At 53.0% G+C, this 5000-nt stretch overlaps 1 non-coding gene across 1 annotated transcript in view; it reads right to left on the reverse strand.

Moving 5' to 3' along the window:
- The window catches only part of LOC126148634 (small subunit ribosomal RNA), a 1909-nt gene extending 1125 nt beyond the window's left edge, over positions 1–784 (reverse strand). Inside the window, exon 1 of the ribosomal RNA XR_007530610.1 lies at positions 1–784. This exon is cut by the window's left edge and continues 1125 nt beyond it. This is a non-coding gene — a ribosomal RNA (small subunit ribosomal RNA).
- Positions 785–5000: the final 4216 nt, after the last annotated feature.

The following is a 5000-nucleotide window of genomic DNA, read 5'->3' on the forward strand; positions in this document are numbered from 1 at the left end:
GGTCCGCCTCGGGACGCACGAACACGCACGAGGCGGTCGCACGCCTTCGGCTCGCCCCACCGGCAGGACGTCCCACGATACATGCCAGTTAAACACCGACGGGCGGTGAACCAACAGCGTGGGACACAAATCCAACTACGAGCTTTTTAACCGCAACAACTTTAATATACGCTATTGGAGCTGGAATTACCGCGGCTGCTGGCACCAGACTTGCCCTCCAATAGATACTCGTTAAAGGATTTAAAGTGTACTCATTCCGATTACGGGGCCTCGGATGAGTCCCGTATCGTTATTTTTCGTCACTACCTCCCCGTGCCGGGAGTGGGTAATTTGCGCGCCTGCTGCCTTCCTTGGATGTGGTAGCCGTTTCTCAGGCTCCCTCTCCGGAATCGAACCCTGATTCCCCGTTACCCGTTACAACCATGGTAGGCGCAGAACCTACCATCGACAGTTGATAAGGCAGACATTTGAAAGATGCGTCGCCGGTACGAGGACCGTGCGATCAGCCCAAAGTTATTCAGAGTCACCAAGGCAAACGGACCGGACGAGCCGACCGATTGGTTTTGATCTAATAAAAGCGTCCCTTCCATCTCTGGTCGGGACTCTGTTTGCATGTATTAGCTCTAGAATTACCACAGTTATCCAAGTAACGTGGGTACGATCTAAGGAACCATAACTGATTTAATGAGCCATTCGCGGTTTCACCTTAATGCGGCTTGTACTGAGACATGCATGGCTTAATCTTTGAGACAAGCATATGACTACTGGCAGGATCAACCAGGGAGCTGCGTCAACTAGAGCTGAGCAGCCGGCCGCCCGGGAGTGTGTCCCAGGGGCCCGCGCGAACACGCAAGCGTCCGCTCAATTATTCTGCAAACAGGAGGAGGCTGAGCTCCCCTGCACAATACACCTCGAAACCCTCTCAGGTCCCGGCGGCGCGCAGCGCCGTCCTAAGTACTTGGTCGGGTTCGAGAGAGGCGCAATCGCCCGGAGTTAGGCGAGTAGACGCTTTAGGTGCGACCACCCGTGCTCCCAACTGAGCTTGCCGCTGCCGACAGAGGCCCGGGAGCGTGCTGTCGTGGCATTGCCGGCGGGAGACAACACGCGCCACCTACGGTGACCGGCAGCTCCAACGCCAGCGCCACAGAAGGGCAAAGGCCCCACGTGGGTGCCGAAGCGAACTCTCCCAGCACAGCGCACGTGCCAACACGTCTGCACAACTGCGATACAAACCACCAGCGAGAACCGCTGGGGCGACCGAGCAGCAGACGGCGTCGCGGCGCCGAGTGCCGGGCGGCGGCGCATCCTCAACGCACACAGTCCTCAGTCGGACCAGCACACTGCAGATGTCCACCGCGCTTCGCACCGGGCCCGCGAGGACCCACTTTGGCCGCCCGGCGCCGCGCGCAGGGTGCCCCGGCGCGCAGCTGCGCCGCCTGCCGCGTCCGTCGGCCGGCGCGCCTGCCACTGGGCGCCCCCACCAGCCGGCTGTAGCGCGTGCGCCCACGCACCGCGCGGCCAGCACGCCGGGCGGCCCCCCCTCACCGGCCGGGGACGGTCCCACCCAGCCACCGCCGCGTATCGCTTCACACACAGATTTGCCCTTACTGATTTACCTCCAGCAACAACAACCGCACCACAATGGGTTTACCAGTTGTTCATTTGCGTAACGTCACCAGCAAACGTAGACGTCCATCCCAGTTTGCAAATGCAACGATTATTGCATACCTGTCTGTTAGGTGTCACGACACACTACGTCTGCCCACATACACGCAACAAAATGTGCACGACTAGAGAACACGTGGGAGGTGGCCCCCTACGTATGCGATGTCCATTACGAGACCGACTGTCAACCAGCATCTGTACCATGTCGCAGATGTGGAACGCGGTGCACCATGCTATCACACTGTGTGAGAAGAGACGACTACGTTTGAATACACGCGCCACTACATCAACAGACGGCTCATGCTGATCGCCATCCAGGGCGTCCGTTAATCCCACACGTCTCTATGGCGTACCACACTGCAATGTAGCTGTTATGGGGAGACGGCACGTGGCTGAGTGCACAACATTTGGACCGTATGGTTCGCTGTTGTTGGGCGCAGTCGTTGTACGGTCACACATGTGCCACAGCGTATCATGCAGTACATACGGACCTATGTGCAGTACAATGTGAGGGTTAAGCTTACGACATCAGCGGACAGTGGACACAGGCCGTACCACGACGTAGACTGAGCGCTTCGACATGCGAATGCCAGTGAACAGCTGCGAAGGGCATTGAACACGCAAGCACCTGAACGACCAGCGTGCGAAGGCAGGGGGGAGGGTGGGGGCGATGTACATCCTGCAGTCGTCCACATTACAGTGTACAGCGGGAGCATGTAAAAAGTAAGCAACACTTGCGAAGTGTTGAACATGAAACGATACACAAGAGGGTGGGCGGTGCGAGTAGCGAACTATATTCAGAGGGTTGTGGTTAGACAACACTGGATTAATGTAACGTGTCATATGCCAATTACAGAGCAGGTTAAGGCACAACTTGGGTTAGGTTAAGGCACAACGTGGGTTAGGTTAAGGCACAACTTGGGTTAGGTTAAGGCACAACGTGGGTTAGGTTAAGGCACAACGTGGGTTAGGTTAAGGCACAACGTGGGTTAGGTTAAGGCACAACGTGGGTTAGGTTAAGGCACAACGTGGGTTAGGTTAAGGCACAACGTGGGTTAGGTTAAGGCACAACGTGGGTTAGGTTAAGGCACAACGTGGGTTAGGTTAAGGCACAACGTGGGTTAGGTTAAGGCACAACGTGGGTTAGGTTAAGGCACAACGTGGGTTAGGTTAAGGCACAACGTGGGTTAGGTTAAGGCACAACGTGGGTTAGGTTAAGGCACAACGTGGGTTAGGTTAAGGCACAACGTGGGTTAGGTTAAGGCACAACTTGGGTTAGGTTAAGGCACAACTTGGGTTAGGTTAAGGCACAACTTGGGTTAGGTTAAGGCACAACTTGGGTTAGGTTAAGGCACAACTTGGGTTAGGTTAAGGCACAACTTGGGTTAGGTTAAGGCACAACTTGGGTTAGGTTAAGGCACAACTTGGGTTAGGTTAAGGCACAACTTGGGTTAGGTTAAGGCACAACGTGGGTTAGGTTAAGGCACAACGTGGGTTAGGTTAAGGCACAACGTGGGTTAGGTTAAGGCACAACGTGGGTTAGGTTAAGGCACAACGTGGGTTAGGTTAAGGCACAACGTGGGTTAGGTTAAGGCACAACGTGGGTTAGGTTAAGGCACAACGTGGGTTAGGTTAAGGCACAACGTGGGTTAGGTTAAGGCACAACGTGGGTTAGGTTAAGGCACAACGTGGGTTAGGTTAAGGCACAACGTGGGTTAGGTTAAGGCACAACGTGGGTTAGGTTAAGGCACAACGTGGGTTAGGTTAAGGCACAACGTGGGTTAGGTTAAGGCACAACGTGGGTTAGGTTAAGGCACAACTTGGGTTAGGTTAAGGCACAACGTGGGTTAGGTTAAGGCACAACTTGGGTTAGGTTAAGGCACAACTTGGGTTAGGTTAAGGCACAACTTGGGTTAGGTTAAGGCACAACTTGGGTTAGGTTAAGGCACAACTTGGGTTAGGTTAAGGCACAACTTGGGTTAGGTTAAGGCACAACTTGGGTTAGGTTAAGGCACAACTTGGGTTAGGTTAAGGCACAACTTGGGTTAGGTTAAGGCACAACGTGGGTTAGGTTAAGGCACAACGTGGGTTAGGTTAAGGCACAACGTGGGTTAGGTTAAGGCACAACGTGGGTTAGGTTAAGGCACAACGTGGGTTAGGTTAAGGCACAACGTGGGTTAGGTTAAGGCACAACGTGGGTTAGGTTAAGGCACAACGTGGGTTAGGTTAAGGCACAACGTGGGTTAGGTTAAGGCACAACGTGGGTTAGGTTAAGGCACAACGTGGGTTAGGTTAAGGCACAACGTGGGTTAGGTTAAGGCACAACGTGGGTTAGGTTAAGGCACAACGTGGGTTAGGTTAAGGCACAACGTGGGTTAGGTTAAGGCACAACGTGGGTTAGGTTAAGGTAGAAATTGCGTTACATTGCGGTACAAATTGCGTTACATTGCGGTACAAATTGCGTTACATTGCGGTACAAATTGCGTTACATTGCGGTACAAATTGCGTTACATTGCGGTACAAATTGCGTTACATTGCGGTACAAATTGCGTTACATTGCGGTACAAATTGCGTTACATTGCGGTACAAATTGCGTTACATTGCGGTACAAATTGCGTTACATTGCGGTACAAATTGCGTTACATTGCGGTACAGATTGCGTTACATTGCGGTACACATTGCGTTACACATTGCGGTACACATTGCGTTACACATTGCGGTACACATTGCGTTACACATTGCGGTACACATTGCGGTACACATTGCGTTACACATTGCGTTACACATTGCGGTACACATTGCGGTACATTGCGGTACACATTGCGGTACATTGCGGTACACATTGCGTTACATTGCGGTACACATTGCGTTACATTGCGGTACACATTGCGTTACATTGCGGTACAAATTGCGTTACGAATTTGGTTAAGTTAAGGTGCAAAATGGGTTAGGTTAAGGTGCGAAATGGGTTGGATTACAGTACACAACGTGGTAAGAGAGTGTGTTGGGGGGGGGGGGGGCCGAGGTTCGTTGGTAGTGATCATTGTAAGTGAATGTCTGAGGCAGCTTCAGTATGTCACAGCAGTTATGTCTCGTCAGGATGCGCTTTTCGCTCGTGACTGGAGGCGCGCCGCGTCTGTGGTTGCGGCAAGGGAGCGGCAGACCTGTGTGATTCATTCCTGCCATTGTTTCTGTGCCGTAACAGGAGGCAGTGTGGTGGTGTTGGGTGCACCCCTGTGTAGGACATGTGTGGGTGTTGGTGGCTTATCTGAGCAATTGTGGATGTCGGACGGGTGGGATATTCTATTTTAGAATTGGACCCCCTGGTGTGGTTA

The sequence above is a fragment of the Schistocerca cancellata genome, unplaced genomic scaffold (assembly GCF_023864275.1).
Source record: "Schistocerca cancellata isolate TAMUIC-IGC-003103 unplaced genomic scaffold, iqSchCanc2.1 HiC_scaffold_890, whole genome shotgun sequence".
Classification (NCBI taxonomy): domain Eukaryota; kingdom Metazoa; phylum Arthropoda; class Insecta; order Orthoptera; family Acrididae; genus Schistocerca; species Schistocerca cancellata.